General features: G+C 40.1%; 1 pseudogene; it reads right to left on the bottom strand.

Annotated features, from left to right (window-relative positions):
* Positions 1 to 458: 458 nt before the first annotated feature.
* LOC146623803 (uncharacterized) lies at positions 459 to 11,098 on the bottom strand (annotated as a pseudogene).
* Between the last annotated feature and the right edge of the window lie 7,833 nt (positions 11,099 to 18,931).

The raw sequence follows: 18,931 nt of genomic DNA, 5'->3' as shown, positions 1-18,931 counted from the left end.
AAAGTCCTGGAGTGGCCTAGCCAGTCTCCAGACCTCAACCCCATAGAAAATCTGTGGCGGGAGTTGAAAGTCCGTGTTGCTCGGCGACAGCCCCAAAACATCACTGCTCTCGAGAAGATCTGCATGGAGGAATGGGCCAAAATACCAGCTACTGTGTGTGCAAACCTGGTAAAGACCTATAGTAAATGTTTGACCTCTGTTATTGCCAACAAAGGTTATGTTACAAAGTATTGAGTTGTATTTTTGTTATTGACCAAATACTTACAGGTCAGGTTACAGGTCTGTGAGAGCCAGAGATTTTCCTTGTTTGAGGTGACCAAATACTTATTTTCCACCCTGATTTATGAATAAATTCTTTACAAATCCTACCATGTGGATTCATGGATTTTTTTTTTCACATTCTGTCTCTCACAGTTGAAGTGTACCTCTGGTGCAAATTACTGACCTCTGTCATCATTTTAGTGGGGGAACTTGCACAATCGGTGGCTGACTAAATACTTTTTTGCCCCACTGTAGGCAGGCTCTTGGACAAGTGTTTTGTGTGCAAGCTCCAATAGGACTTCAGTGGCATTGCAGGCTGTTGGTATCTTTCTGCAGCTGTGGTTATCAAGTATGTCTATAAGTTCTTCTTGGTCCACGGTGCTAAAGTCTGATCGCCACGCCTCTAACACTGTACGCTCAGAGTCAGGCATGAACTCATGGTGTCTTGTCCGGGGAAATTTGATCCAGCGACATCTGCCTTTTGTTTGTGCCATCGACACCACCATCTCCATAGCTCTGCAGGCCACAGCCAGGCTCCACCATCAGCCAGCAGGCCACAGCCAAGATCCACCATCAGCCAGCAGGCCCAGCCAGCAGGCCACAGCCAGGCTCCACCATCAGCCAGCAGGCCCAGCCAGCAGGCCACAGCCAGGCTCCACCATCAGCCAGCAGGCCACAGCCAGGCTCCACCATCAGCCAGCAGGCCCAGCCAGGCTCCTCCATCAGTCAGCAGGCCACAGCCAGGCTCCTCCATCAGCCAGCAGGCCACAGCCAGCAGGCCACAGCCAGGCTCCACCATCAGCCAGCAGGCCACAGCCAGGCTCCACCATCAGCCAGCAGGCCCAGCCAGGCTCCTCCATCAGTCAGCAGGCCACAGCCAGGCTCCTCCATCAGCCAGCAGGCCACAGCCAGGATCCACCATCAGCCAGCAGGCCACAGCCAGGCTCCACCATCAGCCAGCAGGCCCAGCCAGGCTCCACCATCAGCCAGCAGGCCTAGCCAGGCGCCATCATCAGAAATTCCGCTTCCGGGTCCCTCGTGGTGGCCGCCTCGTGCTCTCGCTTCAGTATGCCACCCAAGAAAGGCCCAACACCAGAGGAGGTTGAGGACATTAAAACCTCCCTCGGAGCGCTGTGCGGAGACGTGGCCGCAGTCAGGGCGCAGCAGGAGCTGCTTCTGGGGCTTCTGGAGGAGGTAAAACAGCTACGCCTCCAAAATGCCGAGAAGGACAGACGGATCATGGATCTCGAGCGGCGGGTGGATGAGCTGGAGCAGTACACCCGTACGAACGACGTGGTCATCAGCGGTATTAAAATCAAGCCGCGCTCATACGCGCGCGCGGTGGCCGGGAACGTCGGGGAGCCCAGCAACGAGGAGACCCGCTCGGTGGAGCAACAGGTGGCGTCCTTCCTCCAAAGCAAGGGGATAGAGATGGACCTGGAGCACATAGAAGCATGTCACTCACTGCCCAGGAGGAGTGACAGACCGCCGGCCGTCATTATGAGATTTGTCAATCGGAAGAACAAGGTCGCACTGCTGAAACAAGGATGCAAACTGAAAGGCACGGACGTTTTCATTAATGAGCATCTGACACGAAAAAACGCAGACATCGCGAGGAAGGCAAGGCAACTGAAGAAGAACGGTAAAATACAATATACATGGGTAACAAATTGTAAGATTTTCATTAAGCTAAACGGGACACCAGAAGAGGCAAAAGTACTGATAGTGAGGAACATGGAGGATCTGGACAAGTATAACTGACACCAATGTATCAATTACACCAGGAAATGACATGGACACGTTGAAATCAATTCTTCAACAGAAAGTAATTGATCTAGATTGTGAATATAAGGAGCATAATATAATAGATCCAGAAATAGATTCTGAAAGTAACTTTCTCTCTACTTTTGTTAAAAATTGTAATTATTTCACTCAGGAACAATATGAAAAAGAAATTAACCTAGACGGGAAGCTCTCATTAATTCACTTTAACAACAGAAGTATGTACTCTAATTTTGATTTCATTAAGGACTATTTACAACAATTTTCTCGCCCCTTTAGTGTTATAGCCATCACTGAAACTTGGTTCAATGTCGATAAAGGAATAGATTTTTGTTTGAATGGATATGATTTAAAATACATGAATAGATTAAATAAGGCGGGCGGCGGGGTTGCTATATATGTTCATAACTCTATAAACTATAATGTTGTAACAACTATGTCTATGGCTATTGATGGAATTTTGGAATGTTTGACTATTGAGATTATGAATGACAAAAAGAGAAATGTTATAATAAGTTGCATATATCGGACACCCAGTTCAAGTATTGACACTTTTAATGAATGGATAGAAAAAACGTTTGCTTCGGTGAACCAAAAATTACTATTTATCTGTGGTGATTTTAATATTGATTTGCTAAATCCAACAAGGTTAAAAGCCATTGATGACTTTACTGACACGATGTACAGCTTATCACTATATCCAACAATAACAAAGCCAAGCAGAATAACTTCACATAGCGCCACTATTATTGACAATATTTTTACTAATGTCATGGATTTCCAAATTAATAGTGGCCTGCTTGTCTGTGATATAACTGACCACTTACCAGTTTTTACTTTGTGTGACTGTGATTTAAAAAAAATAGATACCAAGATCATGATAGCAAAGCGAACAATAAATGAAAAAGCAATTCATGCCTTCAATTTCGATTTAGCACAACAAGATTGGAGTTCGGTGTATGAAGAGTCAGATGTGGACAAGGCTTATGATAATTTCCTAGATATTTTTACTATGTGGTACAATAAACATTGTCCTGTAAACGAACACATGACAAAGAAAAAAAAGATAAAAAGTCCTTGGCTCACAAAAGGAATTATTAATGCTTGCAAAAAGAAAAACAATCTGTATAAACAGTTCATCAAAGTAAAAACAAAAGAAGTGGAACAAAGATATAAAGCATATAGAAATAAATTGACTGATATTATAAGAACGAGCAAACAACTTTATTATAGAAGAAGATTATATGAAAATAAAAACAATATAAAAGGAACTTGGGATGTGTTAAACAACTTAATTAAACAAGGATCTTCTGGAACATCATATCCTGAATATTTTACTGATGCAAATGGTGAAAATCACAACATGAGTAATATTGTCGATGGGTTCAATAAATTCTTCATAAATGTTGGCCCTGAACTAGCAGCAGACATCCCGTGTCATAAAAATGAAAATATCAGTAATATAAAATCAAATCCCTTTTCACTGTTCCTCTCAGCTACAAATGAGCAAGAAGTAATAAATATCACATTAAAATGTAAAAGTAAGTCTTCAATGGATTATCATGACATAAATATGTCTGTAGTTAAACAGGTTATTCTGAATATTGCTAGTCCCTTAACATATATCTGTAATTTATCATTTCAGTCCGGTTGTTTTCCAAAAAAAATGAAAATTGCGAAAGTAATACCACTATATAAAAGTAATGACAAACACAGTTTTACCAATTATAGGCCTATTTCTCTACTGCCTCAATTCTCAAAAATTCTAGAAAAACTTTTTAATTCCAGATTAGAAAAATTCCTTGAAAAACATCAAATAATAAATGTTGGTCAGTATGGTTTCAGAACGCAAAGAACCACTTCAATGGCGATAATTGAGGCAGTAGAAGAAATTACTGATACACTGGATAAAAATAAATATGCAGTTGGTATTTTTGTTGATCTCAAAAAGGCCTTTGACACAATCAATCACTCAATATTATTGGATAAATTGGAAAGATATGGTATTCGAGGGAAAGCTGGTAACTGGTTAAAAAGTTACCTAACGGGTCGGGAACAATATGTTAGCATAGGGCATTACCATTCAGAGAAACTTGGTATTACATGTGGTGTTCCCCAAGGGTCAGTGTTGGGACCAAAACTTTTCAATGTATACATAAATGATATTTTTGATGTTTCTCAAGTACTTAAACTCATACTGTTCGCAGATGACACCAACATATTTTTCAGTAGCGATGATTATACTGATCTTGTAATGACCGTAAACAGGGAGCTAAAATTAATAAAAAAAATGGATGGACATAAATAAATTATCATTAAATATAAATAAAACTAAAGCAATGTTTTTTGGTAATTTAAAATATAATGTAGAATTACCAATTATCATTGAAGGTGTACCAATTGATAATGTGAGTGAAAACAAATTTTTGGGAGTCGTAATTGATAACAAAATTTCATGGAAACCCCACGTCAGACACATAAAAACCAAAATTTCCAGAAGCCTCGCAGTTTTGAACAAAGTGAAACCATACCTTGATAAAGATGCACTTCGTACTCTGTACTGTACTCTGGTTCTTCCATATCTTACATATTGTGTGGAAGTGTGGGGAAACACATATAAAAATACAACTAATCCATTAGTCACAGTACAGAAACGAGCACTGCGTATTATTCACAAGGCTGGTTATCTAGATCATACTCACAAATTCTTTCTTCAGGCAAAGTTACTTAAATTCCAGGATCTGGTTAATTACAATACATCCATAATTTTGTATAAAGCTTTTACTAAACTTTTACCGGCAAATTTACAAACTAGATTTGAAATTCGAGAAAAGGTTTATAATGTGAGAGGCTTTGGAGAATTCAAATTACCCAGAACTCGAACAACCCGTAAAGGTTTTTGTGTGTCTGTATGTGGTGTGAAAATCTGGAACAGTCTGAGTTTACAATTGAAACAATGCAAAAATATTCATAGATTTAAATTTCTCTACAAACAGTTGGTCTGGTCACAGTATACTCAATGATGCTTTTAGTGTGCTCTGTAATGTCTGTTCTCTTACCATTGCTGGTATGGATTCCAAAAAAAAAAAAGTGTGCGTATGTATGTACATATATGTACATGTGTGTGCAGATATATATGTATGTATATGTATGTGTGTTTGTTACTTGTAGTTATTACTGCCTGTTACCTGTGGTAATGCAATTTATAATTTATATATTCTGTATTCAGTTATGAAGGCTCTAATTGTTGTTTGCGAGCTGCCGTTTAGATGCTTGTATGTGCCCGGGGCTGTTGATGGGTCTGTATGCAATGATGGGCGTAGCTGCGGGAAGTTTGTTTTTTTTGTTGATGAGTGAGTATAGGGGTGGGATTTAATAAGTTTTCTTCGTCTCACTCCTTTTTCAGGCAATTTTTGTTTTTTGTTTTGTGCATTTTATGTTCAATATAGGTATTTGTTGTGCCTGAAAATGAACAAATAAATGAAATGAAATGAACTTAAGGAAATTCTCCACAATATCACTCTTTACATATCCAAAGGCAGCTTGTTCCAGAATGGCAGGTGCAATTTTCACAGGCAGATATGTCTCTCTAACCCATCCAAATGCAATGATTCTGCCCACACTCTCCCACTCCGGTTGCCCAAAATCATGCCTTAAGAAAGGCACTTTGTAAACATTTCCAGTGGTGCACTGGTCATAGAATTATTTCCAGAATTCTGAAAGACAATCTCTCACAACTCCCCCATCGTCCTGGGCCATTTCAGGTGTTCCATCAGGCAGTAAGACCTGGATTTTGATGTTGAGATCTTCAAGGTCCTTATCACTAAAATGTGATATGAGCTCTGACATTACCTGCCCTCTGTGGACCACCACTACTCTCCTCACTCTCTCACTGGATGGACCAGGTTGTGGAGAAAAAATCAGGGTGTCATCCGAATTTATTGGCTCACTGTCAGAAAAGGGGCCAACAAAAATAATGTCACTGCTGTGAGAAGTGTTAGCGCTTGTATGTCACATCATGGCTGATTGTTTCAAATGGAGCAGATGTTTGGACTGTAGTGACAGTAAAAGAAGAGGTTTGGTTTTGAGGACTCGCTTCAATTTCTGAAGATGGATGCAAACCTGGGTTGAAGCTCTGAAGGCTGTCATTTTGTTTTTTCTTTGTGGTGAGGTAGAACCTGAGGATATTAAGTTTTGTGACATGATAAAGTTCTCCTACTGTCAATGCATCATCGACTATCATCTCTTGATAATCTTTCAGATCACAGTAGAAATCGGTTAAGGGCCCCCGAATGTTTCCTCCATCTGGAAAGAACAGGCCTGTTGCAACCTGTAATATGTCCCTTTTCTTGGCATCCTTGCAAATGTCTATTTTTCTTGTTCCTCCTCCTTGTCTAGCTCTAACCTGCTTGAAAACCTCAGTGTCTTCATCATGATGCATCCATCCTATTTCTATTTTTCTATTTCTCTTCAGAGCATTTCTTTTTTGGGTTGTTTGGGAATGTTCTTCTTGCCTTGTGCTACTGCCATCCTCTTCAGATAATTTTCTTTTGGACAGTTTGGATTTCAGCCGTTCAAAAAGCGCTGACTTGCGGCTGCTGCTCCTGCAAAATCCAAATACAGGGAGTGCAGAATTATTAGGCAAGTTGTATTTTTGAGGGATAATTGTATTATTGAACAACAACCATGTTCTCAATGAACCCAAAAAACTCATTAATATCAAAGCTGAATGTTTTTGGAAGTAGTTTTTAGTAGGGATGGGTACCGGTGTCCGGTGACATAAACGGTAGTAACCAGACCGAAAAGCAGCGCACATTTCGGTGCTTTATTTCGGTGCTTTTTTTTCCTGAGCTGTGATACACTTTAGATTCTAGCCAATCATTTTACGTTTCCGAGGATAGTAGGCGGGGCCAGGTACGTACGTTCTGTTAGAGCAGAGCTACAGATTAAAAATGTCCAAGGCGAAGCGGTCAAAAGTGTGGCTGTACTTCACAGCAAAATATGCAAACTCAGCAGCCTGCAACAAGTGTTTTAAGCTGATACTGTGATACTGTCAAAGGAGGTAACACCTCAAATCCGATGAAACACCTGGCGACGCATAGCGTTTTTTTTAAAAGCCTAGAAATGCGCTGTATTTGATAGCTTGCTGCGAGACCTCACACCGAGCACATCTACTGCGGGTGGGTTGCCTGTTATGCAACATCCCCCAAAAACACGAAGAGGAGAGTCCTGGCCCCTAGCCCTGCCAGTGTAGCAGAAATGATGATGGATGATGGTGGCAGCAGCCGTTCTTCTCTGCGTGAGTAGCTAATTTACGTTGAGTAGGCTAACCACGTTATTACATTAATGCATGTAAGGTGAACTAGCAAACATCATCATAGCTACATGCGGCTGTTAGGGCTGGGCGATATATCGAGTTTTTTTAAAATATCGATATATTTTCATACGAGATATAAGATGTGACAATATCGTTTATATCGATATAGTCTATGTTACGTTATAATTATACTTGTGGAGCCGCAGGTTTGCCTCTCTTTCGTCCACTTTTGTCTCTACGCAACGTTACTCTGCCTCGCCTCTCCTTCACTGAACACAACTCCCCCTCCCCCATAGCTTCACCTGCAGGCAATGACAAGACGAAAGCGGAAAATCTCCGTTAGCGAGTTACCGTGCGTGGGGCTGGACGGCGTCAACGTGTTAGCGAGCTAACCGCGCTAGCGAGCTAACCGCGCTAAAGACATGCATCCCGGAGGGGCTGCACGGCCTAAAATCCTTTCATTTTCTCAAAAATCGACAGTGCGCCTTATGTATGAATTCTGGTTGTGCTTACTGACCGCGAACCGATTTTATGTGGTACACAGCGCTCAGCAATCTGTCAAAAAAATGTTTTAATATGACTTTGCTAAGCTACAGAGCTGCACGGCTTGATTGATTGTCGGAGGATTACGGCTACCGAGGAGGAGCCTCGCGGAGTGATACGTACTGTGTGTGTATAAGGACCACAAACGGCACCTGTTCAGAGACGTGGTGCAGCTGTGAAATCTGTCTCTTAGTTATTATGCTCAGCGTCTATTAGTTTACATTTTGACTGCACAATTGTGAGCTTTTTGTTATGCACAAAAACAACATTGTTTTCTTTTATTTATGGACCATGATTATTTAATAAATGCTGATAATTTATTTTTGAGTTATTTCTTCATGTACATCTACGCTGTATGTAAATAAAAGTGCCCGTGTGACATCTGGGACACAGTGTGACTAGGAACTCTCTTTTTGTTCTTAACTTATGGCTTTAAAAAACAAAAATCGAGATATATATCTTATATCGCCATCCAGCTAAAAAATATCGAGATATGAATTTTGGGTCATATCGCCCAGCCCTAGCGGCTGTCCTCTTGTTTGATGGCAGATACTCCCTTCACCCTGGCTAAAAAGGCTAAAATGACCAAAGAAAAAGTGGAAAACAGTTCAACATGAGAGGTTTAGGACAAAGTTTGTGTTTTTTTTCCATTGTTTCAGCACTGCTTCCAGCCAAGAGTGATACCATATATGCCCCATAGCTGCAGAAAAGGCTAACATTGTTATATTTTTACAAAAAACAGCTGAACATGAGAGGTTTTTGGACCAATTTTGTGTTCTCCATTCTTTAAGCACCGGTTTGAGCACCGTTTGAGCACCGGCACCGTTTCAAAAGTACCGATTTGGCACCGGTATCGGATAAAACCTAAACGATACCCATCCCTAGTTTTTAGTTTGTTTTTAGTTTTAGCTATTTTAGGGGGATATCTGTGTGTGCAGGTGACTATTACTGTGCATAATTATTAGGAAACTTAACAAAAAACAAATATATACCCATTTCAGTTATTTATTTTTACCAGTGAAACCAATATAACATCTCCACATTCACAAATATACATTTCTGACATTCAAAAACAAAACAAAAACAAATCAGCGACCAATATAGCCACCTTTCTTTGCAAGGACACTCAAAAGCCTGCCATCCATGGATTCTGTCAGTGTTTTGATCTGTTCACCATCAACATTGCGTGCAGCAGCAACCACAGCCTCCCAGACACTGTTCAGAGAGGTGTACTGTTTTCCCTCATTGTAAATCTCACATTTGATGATGGACCACAGGTTCTCAATGGGGTTCAGATCAGGTGAACAAGGTGGCCATGTCATTAGTTTTTCTTCTTTTATACCCTTTCTTGCCAGCCACGCTGTGGAGTACTTGGACGCGTGTGATGGAGCATTGTCCTGCATGAAAATCATGTTTTTCTTGAAGGATGCAGACTTCTTCCTGTACCACTGCTTGAAGAAGGTGTCTTCCAGAAACTGGCAATAGGGCTGGGAGTTGAGCTTGACTCCATCCTCAACCCGAAAAGGCCCCACAAGCTCATCTTTGATGATACCAGCCCAAACCAGTACTCCACCTCCACCTTGCTGGCGTCTGAGTCGGACTGGAGCTCTCTGCCCTTTACCAATCCAGCCACGGGCCCATCCATCTGGCCCATCAAGACTCACTCTCATTTCATCAGTCCATAAAACCTTAGAAAAATCAGTCTTGAGATATTTCTTGGCCCAGTCTTGACGTTTCAGCTTGTGTGTCTTGTTCAGTGGTGGTCGTCTTTCAGCCTTTCTTACCTTGGCCATGTCTCTGAGTATTGCACACCTTGTGCTTTTGGGCATTCCAGTGATGTTGCAGCTCTGAAATATGGCCAAACTGGTGGCAAGTGGCATCTTGGCAGCTGCACGCTTGACTTTTCTCAGTTCATGGGCAGTTATTTTGCGCCTTGGTTTTTCCACACGCTTCTTACGACCCTGTTGACTATTTTGAATGAAACGCTTGATTGTTCGATGATCACGCTTCAGAAGTTTTGCAATTTTGAGACTGCTGCATCCCTCTGCAAGATATCTCACTATTTTTTTTTTCTTCTCTTGCCTGTCCCGTTTGGCTCTTTTGCCATCAGAATTGTTGTCTAAAGGCAAAGAAAGATGCCCAACGGATTTACTTTACCAAATTGACCATCCCAGCCTTGCCGTAATGGTCCATTTGATTCCCCTTTTTTGTTTTATTTTCACTTACTGAATACAGGACAGACTTGACTGGGGGAAAGAAGGGGAGAAAGAAAGAGGGAAAGAGAAACAGCTGAGAAGAGGGACAGGGGAGAAGGGCAAAAAACAAAAACCAACAGAATGAGCAGAAAAAAAAATGCATATATCGATCACCTGGATCACCTGCTGAGAAAGAAAAAAGAAAACAAGCAGAAGAGAACAAGAGTAATAGAATAAACAACATCACAATGATATATGGGAATATGACAGTAAATACTAAATATTAAACATTATTGTGCAGCACATAAGATCAACAGAACACAGTGTGCTTTGAGGTAGGAGCCAAAAAGGGTGTAGTTTGTGGGTGTGATCACCTGTGTGTACACCTGTGAGCATGGACGCGCTTGTTTTTTTTTTGTTTTTTTTTAAAGGTTCCTTCATGTAATGATCTGCTAGAGGGTTTTTGACTTTCCTGTGTCTGTCAAGTCCTTCTTTTGACTCATTTTGCCAAAGGAAAGGAAGTTGCCTAATAAATATGCACACCTGATATAGGGTGTTGATGTCATTAGACCACACCCCTTCTCATTACAGAGTTGCACATCACCTAATATGCTTAATTGGTAGTAGGCTTTCGAGCCTATACAGCTTGGAGTAAGACAACATGCATGAAAAGGATGATGTGAACAAAATACTCATTTGCCTAATAATTCTGCACTCCCTGTACTGCTAGACGATCACCGTATGATGGCAAATAAGTCTTCAGCTCCTCATCTGTCATTAGACTTATGACACTGGCATCAATCTAAAGATGGAAAAATAATTTAATTTATTAAAACAACCAGCCTTGAAAATACAATCCTATTTTTAACTTAAGAACAATGAGGAAAAGTTGCATTTCAACCAGTATCTTGTTGGAATTAAGTACCTTCTCATTCTCCAAGGTCTGTATAATTTCCTCAGAGACTTCTCTTTGTTTCAAGAATTCAGTCAAGTCTCCCATGCTGTAAGGAAGGATGTAAATTAAAATTACCTATTATAAAGCCACCATATTATCATCAAAGTATCTGTGCCTACCTACATTATGAGCTCTGACTATGGTGGAGAAGTGGGAACTGCATTTTTAAGTGTCCATTTGCACTGTAACTACAATCAGCATCACAATACAGTCAATCCCACATTTTCTCAGTTATCTGGTTACAGTTTTATTGGTTTTGTTCCTTATTTATATAGTTGTCAGTCATATTCCCTGCTTTGGGTGATTTGTGATTTTGTTTTATACAGTGTTGTACACTTATTACGCATGCTTTCAGCAAAACGTCTGTTTCATCAGACATAACAGGTGTCATTAGCGTGTAACAGAGACCTTATAGGTACCTTTGGTTAACCCTCACGTTGCATTCTATTCAACTTTGTATGTAACAATCGCTGTCACACTGTTTTTGTATACCTTTTATCCAGTTATCATTTGTAGGAAGGCATTCAAAACTGAAGAACCTGGCGCCATTTGTTGTTATACAGTAGCTCACTACACGATCCAGTTTTGAGTGCGCACCCCTTTGCTCCATATCGTTCTGGGTAACAAGGAAATGACATCAGCCACGTAGATTTTTTATTGGCAGCGCTAACTCGAAATTTCGAGTTATTTTTCTCGAAATTTCGAGTTATGGATCTTTTTTTTTTTTTAGTGGCGGAAACGGGCTTCCATACCTTCATGCTGACAATGACAATGATCCAACATGACAATGATCCAAAACACACCGCCCGGGCAACAAAGGAGTGGCTCCGTAAGAAGCATTTGAAAGTCCTGGAGTGGCCTAGCCAGTCTCCAGACCTCAACCCCATAGAAAATCTGTGGCGGGAGTTGAAAGTCCGTGTTGCTCGGCGACAGCCCCAAAACATCACTGCTCTCGAGAAGATCTGCATGGAGGAATGGGCCAAAATACCAGCTACTGTGTGTGCAAACCTGGTAAAGACCTATAGTAAATGTTTGACCTCTGTTATTGCCAACAAAGGTTATGTTACAAAGTATTGAGTTGTATTTTTGTTATTGACCAAATACTTACAGGTCAGGTTACAGGTCTGTGAGAGCCAGAGATTTTCCTTGTTTGAGGTGACCAAATACTTATTTTCCACCCTAATTTACGAATAAATTCTTCACAAATCCTACCATGTGGATTCATGGATTTTTTTTTCACATTCTGTCTCTCACAGTTGAAGTGTACCTCTGGTGCAAATTACTGACCTCTGTCATCATTTTAAGTGGGGGAACTTGCACAATCGGTGGCTGACTAAATACTTTTTTGCCCCACTGTATGGTCTACAGGTGATCTAATGGACACTAATAGTAATTTATTGGATTATGATAATTTTGTTACTAAATACAATTTTAATGCCTAATAAATTCACTAAATTATGTAAAGCACTACAAAAGAGTTTGTGTTTCTAACTAAAAATATAAAGGCACAACAACCTATGGTGCCACAACGCACCTCACTGGCAATTAAAGGAACACCCCTTTTAAACAAGAAATGGAACAACAGTTTCATAAGAAGCTGTTTACCAGATCAATTATTCCCCGGAAGACAAAATCGGAATTACATCCTACATAAATATATTAAAGATTCAATTAACAGATTTAGAACAATGGACTTTTTCTTTTATTCTTTTACACAGACATTCTGGTTTGATGTTCATTAATGGATAAAACCAAAGATTTAATCAATCCATGATTCTTTCTCCAGAGACAATATAACATTCGGTTTGATTTCACAAGATAAGAATGACGAACTGTGTTGTAAAACTGTTTTAGGTTTAGCTACATTTTTCATACACAAAAGTAGGATTACAAAATCATGCCCTGAGCCTGTTTTTTTTTTTAAAGGAATTTAAATGATCTATAAAATCTTTGATATTACTTAAAATAAATAAACCACAAAAACAACATGATATTCTAAAGCATCTTCCCACTGATTTGGATACCTCAGATAAAATACATCTCCCCCTTGGGTTTTTTCCTTCTTTTTTGGCTTCACATTTGTGGCATTTAATTTAGTGTTACATCCTGTTCATTTTCTTACATCTGCATAGATGTCCATATTCACCATTTGTTTTTATTTTTCTTAGTATTGAGTATCGTAATCTTGTTGTAATTGATTCTACCTTTTGTATCTGCAAATTGCCATATTTATATGTATGCCTAAAATAATAATAATAATCATCATCATCATCATCATCATCATCATCATCATCATCATCATAATAATAAGTTTACTCTTTGGCCATCCCCAGGGATGAATGACATTTATCCCTCTAAAGAATCCCCAAGGGGATGACCAAAAGGTGGCCTTCCACCTTTTTGGAAAAAAAATCACCACTACACTTCTGCATCTGGTCCGTCTAATTATTGAGTTCCCAAAAACACTACCATTTTCTTTTCTTATTTTTTTCTTTTAGATTTATTGCCGTATTTGTCGTACACGGGTATTTTTGAAAACTGAGATTTTCCATTTTCGTTTTAAAAAAATAATCCCGTCCACACGTAAACGCAGAAATGAAGGAAAACGCTGCTAGGAACATGCCAAAGCAACAGGTGGCAATATATTCCTAACCGTGTAGAAATGTTGGCCAATCAGAAGTCTAGAAGCCTCCGTGGGAAATAGCAGAGGTGGGACCAAGTCATTGTTTTGCAAGTCTCAAGTAAGTCTCAAGTCTTTATCCTCAAGTCTCAAGTCAAGTCTCAAGTAATGTCAGGCAAGTCAGAGTCGAGTCTCAAGTCACTGGTGTAAAAGTCCGAGTCAAGTCACAAGTCTGAAACTTTGAATTTCAAGTCCTTTCGAGTCTTTAAAAAAAAAAAAACGAAAAAATAATGTTGCAGTTATATGCTAAATGTAAATATTAGACCATGTAATTTTAAAATCTGTTTTTCTCAACACATGACAAAATAGTGAACTTAGAAAATATACACAAATTGTGAAATTGCACCTCTTTAAAATGCAGCTCAATTAAACCTAGTTCCAAGAATAATTTTCACCGACAGTTCTGAGATAAGCTGCATGTTATTCTTGGATGCGGTTGTAGGACCAGCTTTAAAATCGCATGACAAAAATATCATACACATTAAAAAAAAACTGTATCACCAACGTAGCCTGGACAACATATGCTAGTTAGATGAAGTCAGCTATCTCATCTTAGCATATTTATATGCATATTTATAATCATACGGTTCTTGGAGTGAGTGCTCATGAAGTTTAGTAACTTCAGGTCACTGCAACAAGCCCAGGTACAGTTTACCGACGGATGGGTACAGGACCTTGAAATGCACCGTGTAGAACGAAAGACCATCGTACCTATCATAAGTTTACCAGTCTCACAAATTGTCGTCATAAATACACATTCCTTAACCGTTTATTAATAGGACCTTTGAGCTCAACGGTAATTAATTAGTAGTGGAAATAATTTCTGGTACCCATCACAGAAATGTAGCAGTGACAACAATATTGTATGCTGTAATCGTACTGGGCAATTAGTGATACAAAAAACCTGTTTTATCCTGTGAATAAAAGTATATGTTTTTGTCAATGTACCATAATAACAGAAGCGAAACGCAATATTGTGTCAGGACAATTCACTATTTATGCACAATAAATAAAGGAGCATAGCGCGACAATTTCTGTTCAGCGCCAGACTTGCTTGTAACCTATATCACCAATTATGTTAGGAAAATGACGTATTAACTACTAAAAAACACTGACCTTCGTGTAAATGCTTGGAGCAGACTAACCTGTGAGCTGGAGTGTTCTGGGACGTTATATTTGATCTTTGAATGGCTGCAATCCAGGCCATCCGTCGCGTCTTTGTTACTTCGGAAACATGGCTTGAACAATTTCTCTTCAACGACGTAATCCGATAACAACCGCTCTCTTTACCCGTCGGCTTCCCGTGGCTGTCATGCGACCGGCTATTGCAGTTAATAATACAACGGCTTCTTGACATTTTTGTGTTTCTTTTTATTGCTGTATAACTGATTTCAATTGAAAGCCTGCGTGCGCTAGTACCGCTCGCCACGAGTTCCCAGAATCCTTTGCGGTTCTACCCGTGAATGACGTCACATTTTCAATCTCTATATAATATGCATGTAAAATTTTATATTTGGGGTAAAATATCAAGTCTTTTCAAGTAAACCGGTTCAAGTCCAATTCAAGTCCCAAGTCATTGGTGTAAAAGTCCAAGTCAAGTCACAAGTCTTAGAACATTTTTTCAAGTCAAGTCTAAAGTCATAAAATTAATGACTCGAGTCTGACTCGAGTCCAAGTCATGTGACTCGAGTCCACACCTCTGGGAAATAGTAAACAAAGCTGGGGCATAGAAGCAGAACCGAGTTGTATGTGTGGAGGGACAGTAACGGTGTGTGTATATTTAAGCATTTAAACACTGCAGAGAGTACAATTAACAGTAACAGTATTGTAGAAATTCATTTCACCGAATACTTTGTTGACAGTGTGACGTCAAAAAAGGCGCACACCTTTGACGCTGCGTTTTCTGCGTTATATATATATATATATATATATATATATATATATATATATATATATATATATATATATATATATAAGGACAGGCCCCTGCACGGTATGTACCACCGGCAGGGCAGATAGAGGAGGTGGCTGATATCCAGAAATCCTACCAGTGGCTGGACAAAGCTGGACTGAAATACAGCACAGAGGCACTAATCATGGCAGCACAAGAACAAGCTCTGAGCACAAGATCCATAGAGGCTGGGGTCTATCACACCAGGCAAGACCCCAGGTGCAGGCTGTGTAAAGATGCCCCAGAGACAATCCAGCACATAACAGCAGGGTACAAGATGCTAGCAGGCAAGGCATACATGGAACGCCATAACCAAGTGGCCGGCATAGTGTACAGGAACATCTGTGCCGAGTATAACCTGGAAGTCCCGAGGTCAAAATGGGAGATGCCCCCAAGGGTGGTGGAGAATGACCGAGCTAAGATCCTGTGGGACTTCCAGATACAGACGGACAAAATGGTGGTGGCTAACCAACCGGACATAGTGGTGGTAGACAAACAGAAGAAGACGGCCGTAGTGATCGATGTAGCGGTTCCGAATGACAGCAATATCAGGAAGAAGGAACACGAGAAGCTGGAGAAATACCAAGGGCTCAGAGAAGAGCTCGAGAGGATGTGGAGGGTGAAGGTAACGGTGGTCCCCGTGGTAATCGGAGCACTAGGTGCGGTGACTCCCAAGCTAGGCGAGTGGCTCCAGCAGATCCCGGGAACAACATCGGAGATCTCTGTCCAGAAGAGCGCAGTCCTGGGAACAGCTAAGATACTGCGCAGGACCCTCAAGCTCCCAGGCCTCTGGTAGAGGACCCGAGCTTGAAGGATAAACCGCCCGCAGGGGCGTGCTGGGTGTTTTTAATATATATATATATATATATATATATATATATATATATATATATATATGAGAGGGCATAACATAAACAGTGAGGCTGGAGGAATCAACGCTAACACTTTTCACTCGATAAAAGTTAGCATGAAGGTATGGAAGCCCGTTTCCGCCACTAAAAAAAAAAAAAGATCCATAACTCGAAATTTCGAGAAAAATAACTCGAAATTTCGAGTTATTAACTCAAAAGTTTGAGAAAATAACTCGAAATTTCGAGTTAGCGCTGCCAATAAAAAATCTACGTGGCTGATGTCATTTCCTTGTTACCCAGAACGATATGGAGCAAAGGGGTGCGCACTCAAAACTGGATCGTGTAGTGAGCTACTGTATAACAACAAATGGCGCCAGGTTCTTCAGTTTTGAATGCCTTCCTACAAATGATAACTGGATAAAAGGTATACAAAAACAGTGTGACAGCGATTGTTACATACAAAGTTGAATAGAATGCAACGTGAGGGTTAACCAAAGGTACCTATAAGGTCTCTGTTACACGCTAATGACACCTGTTATGTCTGATGAAACAGACGTTTTGCTGAAAGCATGCGTAATAAGTGTACAACACTGTATAAAACAAAATCACAAATCACCCAAAGCAGGGAATATGACTGACAACTATATAAATAAGGAACAAAACCAATAAAACTGTAACCAGATAACTGAGAAAATGTGGGATTGACTGTATTGTGATGCTGATTGTAGTTACAGTGCAAATGGACACTTAAAAATGCAGTTCCCACTTCTCCACCATAGTCAGAGCTCATAATGTAGGTAGGCACAGATACTTTGATGATAATATGGTGGCTTTATAATAGGTAATTTTAATTTACATCCTTCCTTACAGCATGGGAGACTTGACTGAATTCTTGAAACAAAGAGAAGTCTCTGAGGAAATTATACAGACCTTGGAGAATGAGAAGGTACTTAATTCCAACAAGATACTGGTTGAAATGCAACTTTTCCTCATTGTTCTTAAGTTAAAAATAGGATTGTATTTTCAAGGCTGGTTGTTTTAATAAATTAAATTATTTTTCCATCTTTAGATTGATGCCAGTGTCATAAGTCTAATGACAGATGAGGAGCTGAAGACTTATTTGCCATCATACGGTGATCGTCTAGCAGTACAGGGAGTGCAGAATTATTAGGCAAATGAGTATTTTGTTCACATCATCCTTTTCATGCATGTTGTCTTACTCCAAGCTGTATAGGCTCGAAAGCCTACTACCAATTAAGCATATTAGGTGATGTGCAACTCTGTAATGAGAAGGGGTGTGGTCTAATGACATCAACACCCTATATCAGGTGTGCATATTTATTAGGCAACTTCCTTTCCTTTGGCAAAATGGGTCAAAAGAAGGACTTGACAGACACAGGAAAGTCAAAAACCCTCTAGCAGATCATTACATGAAGGAACCTTTAAAAAAAAACAAGCGCGTCCATGCTCACAGGTGTACACACAGGTGATCACACCCACAAACTACACCCTTTTTGGCTCCTACCTCAAAGCACACTGTGTTCTGTTGATCTTATGTGCTGCACAATAATGTTTAATATTTAGTATTTACTGTCATATTCCCATATATCATTGTGATGTTGTTTATTCTATTACTCTTGTTCTCTTCTGCTTGTTTTCTTTTTTCTTTCTCAGCAGGTGATCCAGGTGATCGATATATGCATTTTTTTTTCTGCTCATTCTGTTGGTTTTTGTTTTTTGCCCTTCTCCCCTGTCCCTCTTCTCAGCTGTTTCTCTTTCCCTCTTTCTTTCTCCCCTTCTTTCCCCCAGTCAAGTCTGTCCTGTATTCAGTAAGTGAAAATAAAACAAAAAAGGGGAATCAAATGGACCATTACGGCAAGGCTGGGATGGTCAATTTGGTAAAGTAAATCCGTTGGGCATCTTTCTTTGCCTTTAGACAACAATTCTGATGGCAAAAGAGCCAAACGGGACAGGCAAGAGAAGAAAAAAAAAAATAGTGAGATATCTTGCAGAGGGATGCAGCAGTCTCAAAATTGCAAAACTTCTGAAGCGTGATCATCGAACAATCAAGCGTTTCATTCAAAATAGTCAACAGGGTCGTAAGAAGCGTGTGGAAAAACCAAGGCGCAAAATAACTGCCCATGAACTGAGAAAAGTCAAGCGTGCAGCTGCCAAGATGCCACTTGCCACCAGTTTGGCCATATTTCAGAGCTGCAACATCACTGGAATGCCCAAAAGCACAAGGTGTGCAATACTCAGAGACATGGCCAAGGTAAGAAAGGCTGAAAGACGACCACCACTGAACAAGACACACAAGCTGAAACGTCAAGACTGGGCCAAGAAATATCTCAAGACTGATTTTTCTAAGGTTTTATGGACTGATGAAATGAGAGTGA

Source organism: Diplotaxodon limnothrissa, linkage group LG10 (assembly GCF_057381915.1).
Source record: "Diplotaxodon limnothrissa isolate DT_005_m linkage group LG10, D_limnothrissa_male_GT1.1, whole genome shotgun sequence".
Classification (NCBI taxonomy): Eukaryota; Metazoa; Chordata; class Actinopteri; order Cichliformes; family Cichlidae; genus Diplotaxodon; species Diplotaxodon limnothrissa.
Note: the sequence above shows the minus strand (reverse complement) of the source record. Positions and strands in the feature narration are given on the sequence as shown.